The sequence below is a fragment of the Oryctolagus cuniculus genome, chromosome 8, assembly GCF_964237555.1.
Source record: "Oryctolagus cuniculus chromosome 8, mOryCun1.1, whole genome shotgun sequence".
Lineage (NCBI taxonomy): Eukaryota > Metazoa > Chordata > Mammalia > Lagomorpha > Leporidae > Oryctolagus > Oryctolagus cuniculus.
The window spans coordinates 64,296,853-64,312,212 of NC_091439.1; positions in this window are offsets into that span (position 1 = coordinate 64,296,853).

The window sequence follows — 15,360 nt, forward strand, 5'->3', positions numbered from 1 at the left end:
GTCTTCACTAGTAATTTATAATTTGTTCCTTAGAAACCTGAGTGTGGGCATAGCCTGGAGTGAATGATGGGCCCTACAGTCTAATAAATAAAAGGGACTTTCCTAGCAGAAGGGATTCCTCTGATAAATAAGGCAGCGCTCTGCTTATCAAGCATTAGAAGAAAGAATGAAATGGAAGAGGTACCAGACAATATTAACATCAGATTGAGAATTAGGGGAGGAGATATGGAATCTGATCAAAAAGAAGGTGTGAAAAGAGCATAACTCTCAGCTGGTAGAATTTGTCAAAGGACATCAGCAGCGGCCGGTGCTGTGGTGCATTGGGTTAACACCCTGGTCTGCAGTGCCGGCATCCCATGTGGGTGCCGGTCAGCATCCTGGCTGCTCCACTTCTGATCCAGCTCTCTGCTGTGGCCTGGGAAAGCAGTAGAAGATGGCCCAAGTCCTTGGGCCCCTGCACCCGCGTGGGAGACCCAGAAGAAGCTCCTGGCTCCCAGCTTCAGATCAGCGCAGCTCCGGCCATTGCAGTCATCTGAGGAGTGAACCAGTGGATGGATGACATTTCTCTCTCTTTCTTTCTCTTTCTCTCTCTCTCTCTCTCTCTCTGCCTCTGCCTCTCTATAGCTCTGCTTCCAAATGTATAAATAAATCTTAAAAAAAAAAAAAAAAAGAAAAGGACATCGGCAGCAGGGAAGACACAAGAGGGGGCGCTGGACTCGGCAGCTGTCCTAACTCACAGGAGTGCTCCTCTAACCTCTCACTGCCTGCACAAACACGTCCACCACCCCCCACACACACGTGCATGCACTAACCCACACGCAGACACACAGACACATTCACATACAGCAGAGGTCTTTGAAGAAGGAAAAAGATACAAATGTTTATATCCACAGAAGAGAGCTATGATAATATTTACATTTCACAGGGCAAAGAAATGAATGATCACGCCTAAATCACCTGTTAGGGTTGGAAATGACAGATTGAGAAAGAATGCTTGAATTGGAGAGGATGAACTTGGGTTACTTGAGTTCTGACCCAATTAGGAGGGTCCTCATCACATTAGAGGGAAGCATTACCTTCTGAAATAATAGTAATCATAAAAACATTAAACTTACTTGAGCCCCTGGCCCGTGGACACTGGGAATAGATTTTGTGAGATTTCCGTGACTGTCAGACTATACCTGAAGCAATAGCAAAGCTGAAGACATTCTTCAAGAAAGGCAGTGTGAACTGATGAGAGAAGTACTTCCCACAAGTAGGCACTACAGTGAGGAGGACATCAGGTTAGACACGGGAGGTGAAGGCGTCCGGGTATTAACGAGGCCCTGGTTATTTCCATGTTGACTTTGGGAACTGCTTCCTGAACCAGTCAAGTAATTGGCTTAGCAAAATTCTCTCCTGAGGAGCAACGTGCAAATGTTCTGTTTTACCTTCTTAAGGTGTGAAAAGGAGACAGAACAAGCTACATCTCTTTAGATACTTTTATAAATAGAAGCGAAATGGCTATGTAAACATACTAACTGTGCTTGCTAAATATTCAGGCAATAAAAAAAGGAAGGAGGCAGTTAAGGGTGTACTAAGACTTCCTCCTAAATATAGTCTAGCAACCCTTCTAAATACTATTTTGTTCAGTTGGGAGGATGATTTTCGTAACTCACCAAATCCATTCTCTACTCTGATACTCATGATTGCCAGAGGTTCCAGAGTGAGTAGCTCCTCTCCTCTGGACTCCCCTCCCCGTTTTTTTCCCCTTTTCCCTCCTCTCCTGTCTCCTCCTCTCCCAAATTTTCTTCCCTCCCTTTCTGTTCCCTTTTATACCCTCTTTATCTCACATTTTCTTTTCTTCCATCTTTGCCTCTCCTATCATTATGTTGTCTTTAACTGAGAACAGAGCTATTAAACCATCCAAGTAAACACAGTGGTGCTTTGATTCACTCAGTGGATAACCACTGAGATCTGCCCGGGGCCAGGGTGAAAGCCCAGCACTGTTGCTTCTAGAGTGAGCAAAACAAGCAAGCTGACTCCCCGATGGGCACAGGGTCCGGGAGGGAAGGAGGGAAGCCAGAGGGTAGGAGCAAGGTATAGTGCATGTCAAGATAGGTGACCTGATAGGACAAGTCACTAAGAGACCCCAGGGGAAGAGGACTGTTGTACTCCGACAGTAGCTGCATGCTGTTTCTGTGTAGACAAAAGCGGATGTGCTCTTAGGAAATTTCTTCAAATATTCTAAGTATGAGGGCACCTATCAGTGTTTCACAGGTTCCACTCTGAAAATTTGACAAACTTCTCCCCAATGCTGAGGTATATTTTAAACTTAAGGATAGTTGTTATGAAATCAGACAAGGCCAGTAAAGGATTCTTGATAGTTACTTATGTAATTACAAGGGAAGTGCCTGATTTTTTAAATTATGAATAAGGAATGAATTCTGGTTTTTTATTTTAATTTTTTAGTGTAAGTTTTGTCTCTTAATTTATTTTAGTGTATTTTTTAGCTCACTTGCTTTTTCATTTATTTATTTATTAACTTGTAAGTTGGCACTTCTTTTTGCTCCAGTCATCATGCTAAGCTGGGCTCTAGGAACAAAATGGTAGCATGGTCCTTGTCCTGAGGGCAAGCAGCGTTAGCTCCATTTACCTTCAGTGAACCAGGCATCAAATATGAGGAAAGGCTCAAAAAGTTCATGGAAAGTGCGTTACAAAAATGCATAGATTTCAAAAGATTTTTTACACAAAAAAGAAACTTATCTTTAAACTTCATTCTTGTCCATGATCTTTTTCTTATGTATCAAAAGATCAATAGGCATTTTAATCTAGGCTTCCCAATAGCAGAGCCCAAGGGAAAGTTTGGAGTGCTGGGAGTGTTATGCCAGGAAGCAAGAGAGAGGGTCAGGCAGAAAGCAGAGTTGCTATGTAGTTGAAAACTGCCAACCGCCTCCCAGATCTGCCCCTACTCCCTCCCTTGAGCATCAGGAGATGTAGTTTTTTATCCCCCATTCCCACTGGCTGAGGGCTTCACGCTAGTGGCATAAACTCTCCCACATCGCTGCACCATGCTAGTCTATGGGCCACAGGAGCACCTGCTGTGTTAAGACACAGGGCAGAGGAAGCAAGATACTCTAGTTGCCTAAGGAGGGACACTAATGTGAGTCTGCAAGCAAAACAAACTCCTGGAACAGAAGAGCAGGGGGTGAGGGGATGTGACAGAGGCCCAATGCATCATCTACAAAGGACTCTTTGAGCCTACCTTTCTTGGGGCTAAACAAAAGCAAGATTTAAATCTCCAAGTGAGAAAAAAATCAGTGGAATGTAAATCTATCTGCTCAACTGATCTTACAGAACTGTTTAGGAGATGAGATTCAGTCCCTAAATCATTTCTCTCCATTAGTCTTTTCCAACTTGGCAAATACCTTGGAGACATCCAAATCAATTATTTCAGTCTGCATGGTTGTCTTCATTGCCAGGTCCCATGGCCTTGTGTTGTTTGAGGAGAAATTGACACTATGATAAAGGAAACAGGCAGGAAGCTACAGACAGAAGGAAAGATTGATCACATAGGCTTTGTCAAAGGAGCAAACAGGGACTATTTTTATCTCTCAGAAATAAATACAAATCTCTGATTTGTTTTTGAAATGTGTTCAACTCATCACGAACACTCTTTTCTCCTAAATAACAGGGATGGGTTTACTATTATCATTCATGTTTTAGCTTGACTATTTTTGACTGATGGCTTGGAACTGTAATTAAGTCATGTAGATGAAGTTGGTAGTCTATGTTTCTGGACTATTACCTTTTGTGATGAAAATATTTCACAAAAACATCTACACTTACTTTTTTTTGAAAACACTAAGAAATGGCAAATTAAGGCATATGCTATTTGTGAATCTATTGTATTGTTCTTCCCTCTTTTCTGTAAGTTAAAGAATTTTTCTCAAAACTAAATTTTAGCAAATGCTGCATGATATGTGACTATATAAGATATATATGAATGATGGAAAAGATGAAAAGCATAGGTGAGATTAAAAAAAATAAAATCAAGAAATACCCCCACTGAAACAAGATAAGCAAATTTTACTGTAACCTTCTAGACTTTTTTCTCTTGAAAACAAGTTACATACTTGTTTATATGGATCTATATATATAAAATATATATAAATAGGCTTATAGTATATGAAGTGATTTTCTCTCAAAAATTTTCAAGCTTTTCTTCAGTAAATGTATTGCTTCTGATAAAGATCTACTACTTTGTTTTATGACATATAGTTGTAAATATTTTAAATTCTGGAGCAGGCATGTAGTCGAGTGGTTACGATGCCTGCTTTCTACATTGGAAAGTTTGCATTCAGTTCCTGGCGCCGGCTCCCGACTCCGGCTTCCTGCCAATGCAGACCTGGAAATGTAGCCGTGACGGCTCCAGTAACTGGGTTCCTGCCACCCTCATGGGAGACGTGGATTGCGTTCTCAGCTCTTGGTTCCCACACCAGCCCAGTCCCAGCTGACCATTGCAGGCATCTGGGGAGTGAGTCAGTGGATTTGTTTCTCCTCAAACAAATACAGTTTTTAAAAAATGTAAATCCCTTATGCTTTATCTTCAGTTGTTTCTAATTTTTCCCCATTATAATTGGTGTTCTAAGGAACATCTTTGCATATACGTCAATATCCACTGTGAGTAACTTTTGATGAGATAATTTATCAGAAATGGAGTAGCTTAGTAAATGTTTAAACACTTTAAAAAATATAGGCTGTTGGATTTTGTTTTCAGTTAAAATGGACTAGCAGAAATTGACTTTATCCTCTTACCTGAAATAAGCCCCTCCCCCCACCACTGATAAATATATAACAACCATTTACAAAACACTGAACTTGAGACAAAACAAACACTATGATCCCAGAGACAGGGAGGGAAATGTTATCAGTCCCACAGTTGCCACTCCTTCCTGACTTTAGAGACTATTCAGGCTATAGCACAGGGAACTGTGTCTAATACTCACGCAAGATCAGGCACAACGCCTGGTCTTAACAGACAGGGACATGACATATCTGAGCGCAGGTTCAAGTTCTGACTGCTCCACTTCTGATCCAGCTCCCTGCTAATGTACCTAGAAATGTAGCAGATAATATTCCAATGGGCCTCTATCACCTACATGGGAGTCCTGCATAGAGTTCCTAGCTCTTGGCTTCAGCCTGGCCCAACCTTGGACCACTGTGGCCTTCTGGGGAATGAACCAGCAGAAGAAAGATCTTTCTATTGATCACTCTGCCTTTCAAATACATAAAAGAAAATAAATCTTTTAAAAAAGTGTCACATTGTATATTTATTTGAAAAATGTGTGCATGCATGCACGTGCAAACACACACACACACACACACACACAGTGTGAGGGAGAGAGAGAGACACCTCCTGTCTACTGGTTCACTTCCCAAATGTGCAGAGTGGCCCAGGCTGGGTCCGGTGGAAACAGGGAGCTGGGATCTCAATCCAGATCTTCCACATAAGTGGTTGGAACCCAATTATTTGAACCATAACCACTGCCTCCCAGGGTCTGCATTGACAGGAAGCTGCAATCAGAAGTTGGAGCCACGAATCAAACCCAGGTACCCCAAGGTGGAATATGGGTATCCTAATTACAGTCTTAACTGCTAGGTCAAATCCACACCTTGCATTGTATATTTTAAACATGTGTAGTTTATTGTATGTCAGTTATACTTCAGTATACCACTACAGAAATGTGCTGACACACATTGTTTTATTTTGACTTGTAGGATTTCCCCACACCCTCCTGTCAGCCTCACAGGAAGCACTGACGCTTCCTTGTCCCTGAGTAGCACACGCCAACCTGAGAGATGAAGGTGATGCTTCACTGTTTTCCTTGGCATTTATTTAATTACTAGTAAAAATTTTTTTCCTCCAAATGCTCAAAAGAACGCCGTTGTTATTTTCAAATACAGGATGGAATTTAACTAACAAACACTGGTTTGGGTTTAAATTTCTGAGGAGGGTAATTCCTTAAAGACCTCAGGTTCTGATTACCTTGCAATTACTTGCATTAAAAATGAGGGAAAAGGAGAGAGGACTGATGAAATAGGACAATGGATGAATGCAGCAATTTGATACTTCATTTTTGAGCTATTGTGGAAATGCATTTGTATCTTGAAAAACCTTGTCTAATATAGAAGATGGTGGAGGAGAGGAGAGTGGCATGAATAAATGGTCTTTGTTTTCATTATTCTCCTCTCATATAGTTGGCCCTCTAAACTGTCCTCAAATTCTTTCATATTTGAGCAGCAGAAAACACTATGCTGCACCCACATACAGAGATCTTTACCTCCACACTTTGTTGTCTTCATAGTGTTACTAACATGTTTTAAATTTTTAAAATTTCATTTATTTTTTTCCTTGAAGGGAAGAGAGAGAGAGAGAGGAGATCATGCATCACTGAATCACACCCCAAATGCCTGCAACAACTGAATCTGGACCAGGCTGAAGCTAGGAACTCCACCTGAGTTTTCCAAGTGGGTGGCAGGGACTCAAGTACATCAGTCATCATCTGCTGCCTCCCAGAGAGACCATTAGCAGGAAGTTTTATCAAAAGCAGAGGCAAGACTCAAACTCAGGCACTCTAATATGGGATGTGAGCATATGGCATTTGTCCTTTTGGGACTGGATTATTTCTCTATGTATAATGGCTTCCAGGTGCATCCATTTTGCTTCAATTGACAGGATTTCATTTTTTAACCACTGTACACAGTGTAAATTACCATAACTTCTTTATCAAGTTTTCAGTTGATGGACATCTGGGTGGATTCCACGTATCTGTTATTGTGAATTGAGCTGCAATAAACATAGGAACACAGACCATTCTTCCATATGCTGATTTCTTTTCTTTATTTTTTTAATTTTTTTAATTTTTATTTTTATTTTTTATTTTTTAGACAGGCAGAGTGGACAGTGAGAGAGAGGCAGAGAGAAAGGTCTTCCTTTTGCTGTTGGTTCACCCTCCAATGGCCACCGCGGCCAACACGCTGCGGCCGGCGCACCGCGCTGATCCAATGGCAGGAGCCAGGTACTTCTCCTGGTCTCCCATGGGGTGCAGGGCCCAAGCACTTGGGCCATCCTCCACTGCACTCCCTGGCCATAGCAGAGAGCTGGCCTGGAAGAGGGGCAACCGGGACAGAACCTGGTGCCCCAGCAGGGACTAGAACCGGGTGTGCCGGCGCTGCAAGGCAGAGGATTAGCCTAGTGAGCCACGGCGCCAGCCAGATTTCTTTTCATTTGGGTAAATTCTTAAGAGTGGGATGGCTGGGTCAGTCATATGGTAGGACTATATTCAGATTTCTGAGGTATCACCATAGTGTCTTCCACAGTGGCTTCACCAGTTTACATTCCCACCAACAGTGGATTAGGGTACCCTTTTCCCCAAATTCCACCAGCATTTGTTGTTTGTTGATTTCTATATGAGAGCCAATCTAACTGGGGTAAGGTGACCTCATTGTGGTTTTGATTTGCATTTCCTTATGGCTAGCGATCCTGAGCATTTTTTGATGTATCTGTTGGTCATTCAAATTTGCATAGTTTGAAAATATTTTCTCCTATTCTGTCTGTTGCCTTTTCACTTTGCTGAGTGTTTCTTGTGCAGTGCAGAATCTTCTCAGCTTGACTTAATCCCATTTGTCTGTTTTGGCTTTGATTGCCTGAGCTTCTGCAGTCTTTTCCAAGAAGTCTTTGACTATGCCAATGTCTTGCAGGCTTTCCCCAATGTTTTCCAGTAATTTGATGGTAATGGGTCATAGATTTAGGTCTTTGATCTATTTTGAGTGTAGTTTTGTGCAACAGATTTCACACTTTTGCACACAGAGATCCAGTTTTCCCAGCATCATTTGTTGAAGAGACTGGCCCTGCTCCAGGAATGGACTATAGCTCACCTTCAAACATTATTTGGTTGTAGATGCATGGATTGATTTTTGGAGTTTCTATGCTGTTCCATTGGTCTACATGTCTATTTTTGTGCCAGGTTGTTTTGAGTCAAACTTCCCTGTAGTGTGTCTTGATATCTGGCATTGTGATGTTTCCAGCTTTGTTTTTGTTGTGTAAGATTGCTTTAGCTATTTGGGTTTTCTTATGATTCCATATGAATTTTACCATCTTTTTTTCTAAATTTGAGAAGACTGTTCTTGGTATTTTGATTGGGATTTTACTGAATCTGTAAATTACTTTCCATAGCATGGACATTTTGGTGATATTGATTCTCCCAATGAATGAACATGGAAGATTTTTCCATTTTTTGTGTCTTCTATTTTTTACTATAATGTTTTATAATTTTCATCACAGAGATCTTTGACATCCATGGTTAAATTTATTCCAAGGTATTTTAATTTTTTGAAGCTATTGTGAATGGGATTCACTTAGAAGTTCTTTCTCAGCCATGTCATTGTTTGTGTATACAAAGGCTATTTATTTTTTTGTGTTAATTTTATATATTTTGCACTTTGCCATACTTTTGTATGAGTTCCAGTAGTCTGTTAGTGGAGTCTTTTGGACCCCCTATATATTGAATCATGTCATTTGCAAATAGGAATAGTTTGACTTCCTCCTTCCAATTTGAATCCCTTTGATTTCTTTTTCTTCCCTACTGGCTCTGGCTAAACCTCTAAGACTATATTAAATAACAATGGTGAAAGTGAGTATCCTTGTCTGGTTCAGATCTTAGTGTAAAAGTTTCCAAATTTTCTCCATTCAATAAGATGCTGGCTGTGGGTTTTTCATAAATTGCCTGGTTTTCTTGAGCAATGATCCTTTTATATCCAATTTGCTGAAGATTTTCATCATGAAAGCATGTTGTATTTTGTCAAATGTTTTCTCTGCATATATTGAGATAACCATATGGATTTTGTTCTTCTGTTGGTTAATGTGATGTATCACATTGATTGATTTGTGAATGTTGAACCATCACTGCATACCAGGCATAAATCCCATTCTATCCAGGTGAATTATTTTTCTGATGTGCTATTGGATTTGATTGGCTAATATTTTCTTGAGAATGTTTGCATCTATGTTCATCAGGGAAATTGATCTGTAGTCCTCTTTCTCAGTTTTATCTTTTTTTGGTTTAGGAGTTAAGGTAATGCTAGCTTCATATAGGGAGTATGGGGGGATTCCCTCCCTTTCAATTGTTTTGAATAGCTTGAAAAAAATTGAAATTAGTTCTTTAAATGTCTGATAGAATTCAGCAGCCAGTCCTGAGCACTTCGTTGGGAGAGTCTGTATTACAGATTCAGTTTCTGTCTTGGTTATTGGTCTGTTTTGGTTTTCCATGTCTTCATAGCTCAATTTTTTTTAGAAAACTTTTAGTTAATAAATATAAATTTCTATAGTACAACTTTTGGATTATAGCAGTTTTCCCCCCATAACCACCTTCCACCCACACCCAGTCCCTACTCCCTCTCCCATCCAATTCTTCATCAAGATTCATTTTTAATTATCTTTATATACAGAAAATCAACTTAGTATATACTAAGTAAAGATTTCAATGGATTGCACCCATACAGACACACAAAGAATAAAGTACTGTTTGAATACTAGTTTTACTGTTAATTCACATAGTACAACACATTAAGGACAGAGATCCTACATGGGGAGTAAGTGCACAGTGACTCCTGTTGTACATTTAACAACTGACACTTTTATTTATAACGTCAGTAATCACTGGAGGCTCTTGTCATGAGCTGCCAAGGCTATGGAATTCTCTTGAGTTCACAAACTCCGACCTTATTTAGACAAGGCCATAATTAAAGTGGAAGTTCTTTCCTCCCTTCAGAGAAAGGTACCTCCTTCTTTGATGGCCCGTTCTTTCCACTTGGATATCACTCACAGAGATCTTTCATTTAGGTCATTTTTTTGCCACAGTATCTTGGCTTTCCACGCCTGAGAAATTCTCATGGGCTTTTCAGCCAGATCTGAATGACTTAAGGGCTGATTCTGAGGCCAGAGTGCTGTGCTGTTTAGCGCATCTGCCAGTCTATGAGTCTGCTGTGTATCCCTCTTCCCATGTTGAGTCATTCTCTCCTTTCTTTTTTTTTTTTTTTTTTTTTTTTTTTTGACAGGCAGATTTAGTGAGAGAGAGAGAGACAGAGAAAAAGGTCTTCCTTTTCCGTTGGATCACCCCTCAAATGGCTGCTATGGCTGGCGGGCTGCTGCCGGCGCACTGCGCTGATCCGAAGTCAGGAGCCAGGTGCTTTTCCTGGTCTACCATACGGGTGCAGTACCCAAGCACTTGGGCCATCCTCCACTGCCTTCCTGAGCCACAGCAGAGAGCTAGACTGGAAGAGGAGCAACTGGGACAGAATCCAGTGCCCCAACTGGGACTAGAACCTGGGGAGCCGGCACTGCGGGCAGAGGATTAGCCAAGTGACCCGCGGCACCGGCCCCATTCTCTCCTTTTTAATTCTATCAGTTATTATTAGTGGACACTAGTCTTTTTAATGTGATCCCTCTGATACTTAATTCTATCTTTATGATCAGTTATGTGTGGTGGAATGAGAAGGCCATGCCAAGGGGGCCACTGGCAAGTGAGTGTCAGTTACTCAGGAATGGCTTTGTTCCAACTGTGATAAATGAGTCTGCGGGCTGCTCGCCTCAAGCCTGCTTTCACCCGACTCCCGCGCCTCTTGCCGCCACCATGCTGCTCCTCTCAGAAACGAATCCACTGCAACATTGTTGAGAAATCAACGGCAACAATTATGAACTTAAACTGATCACTTTAACTGGTTAGATGACATTGGTACCTGCCAACTTAATGGGATTTGCAGTCCTATGGCACATTTCTAGCTCTACCATTAGGGGTAAGTCCAAGTGAGCGTGTGCCAAACTGTACATCACCTCCATCTCTTATTCCCACTTTTATTTTTTAACAGGGTTCAATTTTAAGTTAACTTTATTTTTTTTTTTCATCTTTTTTTTTTTTTTTATCTTTTATTTAATGAATATAAATTTCCAAAGTACGTCTCATGGGTTACAATGGCTTTCCCCCCCATACCGTCCCTCCCACCCTTAAGTTAACTTTAAACACCTAAGAATAATTGTGTGTTAATTAAACAGTTCAATCAATGGTATTAAGTAGAAAAATAAAATCCTAAAAAGAATAAAATAGTAAGCTGTTCCTCAACAGTCAGGACAAGGGCTGATCAAATCACTGTTTCCCATAGTGTCAGTTTCACTTCAACAGGTTTCTTTTTAGGTGCTCAGTTAGTTGTCACAGATCAGGGAGACCATATGATATTTATCCCTTAGGGACTGGCTTATTTCACTCAGCATGATGTTTTCCAGATTCTTCCATTTTGTTACAAATGACTGGATTTCATTTTTTTTTTTTTTCGCTGTGTAGTATTCTATAGAGTACATATCGCATAATTTCTTTATCTGGTCTTCTGTTGATGGGCATTTAGGTTGATTCCATGTCTTAGCTATTGTGAATTGAGCTGCAATAAACATGGAGGTGCAGACAGCTCTTTTATTTGCCAATTTAATTTCCCTTGAGTAAATTCTGAGGAGTGGGTTGGCTGGGTCATGTGGTAGGGCTATATTCAGGTTTCTGAGGAATCTCCAAACTGACTTCCATAGTGGCTTTACCAGTTTGCATTCCCACCAACAGTGAATCAGTATGCCTTTTCCTCCCCATCCTCCCCAGTATCTGTTGTTAGTTGATTTCTGTATGTAAGCCATTCTAACTGGGGTGAGGTGAAACCTCATTGTGGTTTTGATTTGCATTTCCCTATTGCTAGTGATCCTGAACAGCTTTTCATGTGCCTGTTGGCCATTTGGATTTCCTCTTTTGAAAAATGTCTATTGAGGTCCTTGGTTGTTTTGTTGCTGTGGAGTTTCTTGATTTCTTTGTAGATTCTGGTTATTAATCCTTTATCAGTTGCATATTTTGCAAATATTTTTCCCATTCTGTTGGTTGCCTCTTCACTTTCCTGTTTGTTTTGCAGTATAGAAACTTCTCAATTTGATGTAATCCCAATTGTTAATTTTGGCTTTGACTGCCTGTGCTCTGGGGTCTTTCCAAGAAGTCTTTGCCTGTGCCTATATCTTTGAGGGCTTCTCCGATGTTCTCTAATAATTTGATGGTGTCGGGTCATAGATTTAGATCTTTAATCCATATTGAGTGGATTTTTGTGTTTTGTGTTTTGGTTTTCTATGTCTTCATAGCTCAGTTTTGGTAGATTATATGTGTCCAGGAGTCTATCCATTTCTTCCAGGTTTCCCAATTTGTTGGCATACAGCTTTTTGTAGTAATTCCTGATGATTATTTTTATTTCTGTGGGGTCTCTTTTTACATTTCCTTTTTCATTACTGATCTTGTTGATTTGGGTCTCCCCCCCCCCTTTTTTTGGTTAGTTGGGCTAATGGTATGTCAATTTTGTTTATTTTTATAAAAAATCTCCTCTTCATTTCATTAATCTGTTGGGGTTTTATTTTTGTTTATTTCTTCTCTAATTTTAATTATTTCTTTCCTCCTACTAATTTTGGGTTTCATTTGTTGTTATTTTTCTAGGCCCTTGAAATGCATTGACAGCTTCTTCATTTGGTTAAAATTTGGTCTCTGACCCCAGTTCCAGACACAGAGCTACTAAATTTCTTAGAATTCCCTGAGGGACACGTGTATTTTTCTACAAGCAGGTCAGTCTTGGTTGACTTGCAGATACTCAGATGGTAGGAGCTGCTCAACAGAAAGGCCACATGGTGATTACAAGCTTCGACCTTTGAACTCCACATCCAATTCTCTGGGGGAGGGGGAGATTGGAGAGTAACAGTCAATTATACCTTTTATGATGAAACCTCTATAAAATCCCTAAAAAACACCTTCTGGGTGGCTGAGCAATCCATATTCTGAGAGGGTGGCACACCCTAAGTTCACAAAGACAGAAGCTCCTTTGCTCAGACATCATTTGATGTACCTATCTCCTGGCTATTCCTTTCTATGCTTTGTAATAAATCAGTATACATAGGTAAGTGTTCCCTGAGTTCTGTGACCCAACACAGTAAATTATCAAACGCGAAAAGGAGGTCATGTGAACCACTGACTGAAGCATGAGTAACCAGGGGACTCATTCCTTGGGACTGGTGTCTGAAGTGAGGTGGCCACCCTGTAGGATCTGTTTAACTCCAGGTAATCGGTGTCAGGATTGAATTGTATAGCACGTGGTGTCTGGCGGGTTGGATAATCTGTTAGAGTTGGGTAAAGTGTCCAAACAGCTACAGAGGTTTATTTTTTTGGGGGGGTGAGTGATAGTGAAGGACTATTTGATTTAATGGGTGATGTTTTGTAGGTTAAAAAATCTAATTCTCTCACATTTTGCCATGTTGAGGCAATGCCGACATCCTATTTAGGCACTGGTTTGAGTCCCAGCTGCTCCACTTCTGATCCAGCTTCCTGCTAAAATGTCAGGGAAAGCAGTGGAGGATGGTCCAAGTACTTGGGCTACTAAACACATGTTGGAGACACAGAAGAAGCTCTTGACTCCTGGCTTTGTACTGGCTCCTCTCCATCATTGTGGACATTTGGGGAGTAAACTAGTGGATGGAAGACTCTCTCTCTCTCTCTCTCTCTGTTTCTCTCTCTCTGACTCTTTCAAATAAATAAATAATCTTTTTAAAGAAGAACCTATTATTGTTCATTACCAATTCATTGAATAATTCATTGAATAATTGGAGGTTGTAAATTGTGATATTCTATCATTTCTTTTTCTCATTTTTTAAAAAAGTCCATTTCATTATAAAATACAGAGATGGAGACAAACAGATATCTTCCATCCACTGGTTCATTATTCCAATGCCCACAGTGTCAAAGGAAGGGCCAGGGTGAATCTAGGAGACCAGAACTCAACCCAGGTCTCCCACAGGGGTGGTAGGGACCATGTACATGACCTATCACCTGCCGCCTCCAAGGATGTCCATTAGCAGAAAGCTGGACTGCAGAAGGAGCCAGGACTCAATCACAGACATTTTGCCGTAGGATGTGAACATCCCATGTGGCATCTTAACTGCTGAGCCAAGTGCTCACCTCTATAATTTTCTTCACCATTTATCAACTCGCATACATTTATAAAAACAATCTTTCCTGTCAATTCTTTATTTACCCTGTATGCATTTTTTTGTGTAGGAAAGAAAGATTAATGCTTGACCTTTCCCCTTTGTCCCAGTCTTCAGAACAGAATTTGTTTACCTCATATGTTTAAGTTGACTCCTTTGTTTTGTTTAACTGACACCAAAACTCTCAAAAAAAGAGAGAGAGAGAGAGAGAGAGAGAGAATAAAAAGACCATATTATTTTAACAAGAAGTCCCAAACTCCTAATGCTTAGCAATCACTCCTATGAGCCCATGTTCCTGACTCCTGCACGCTGCACTCCTGAGAGTTGATGGTATCACCACTCGGTTTTTGAGTTCTTCCTTGTATGACAAAATAGTCTAAACTTGTGTTGAACATTTCATTCCCTAGAACTGGAATCAACCCTTCATTCCCATGCAGCCATATTTTCTTGTAGTTAAAAGTTTGATTATGAAGGCACTATAGTGCATATTACTATGGAATAAATTCTCATTTCCATGGAACTTTTCAGTGAATATGACTAAGGAACTCTTCCCCCAAAGACAGCCTACAGATGTGTTTATACCGATATTTCTCATTAAATTCAAGAGTGCAATGTTTTCACTTCACTTTACCTGATATCTGTTTCTCTCTTCTACCCACAAAAAAACCAATTCCAAATGAATCAACCCAATGACTCATGTGATTTATCCCACAACTCATGAGCAACCATCTTAGGAAAACAACACTAACACTGTCTTCAACAATGTGGTTACTGAAAATATTTTAAATATATTGTCTTTCTGCTGCAATTCTTTTTGTCTTATAGTATATACCACTATATACAATACAATTTACTGTGCAATAATTCCCTCTGTGCTATTATGCTTCTAACTTGATGAGTATTTTTTATCTTGCTTTATAGATATTGCTTCTTAGTATTTAATTCTGTGTCATAATTAGGTAAAAATTACAAAGCAACATATATTCAAAGAAGTCTATTCCTATCCCTATGTCCTTCCCCTTACTTTTTCCCTCCCACATCGATGACATTTCCAATAAAGAGATTCTTGGGTTTTCTTTCCATCTAAAAAAACTATGAATACATATGAATGTTTATGTTCATTCATTTCTTTAAAAAACTTTCATTTGTTTGAGAAGAATATATATGGAGAGAGAGAGAGAGAGAGAGACAAAGGCAGAGTGAACTCCCTTCCATTGGTTCACCCCTCAAATGGCCACAACAGCCAGTGCTGGGCTGTGGCTGAGGCCAGGAGC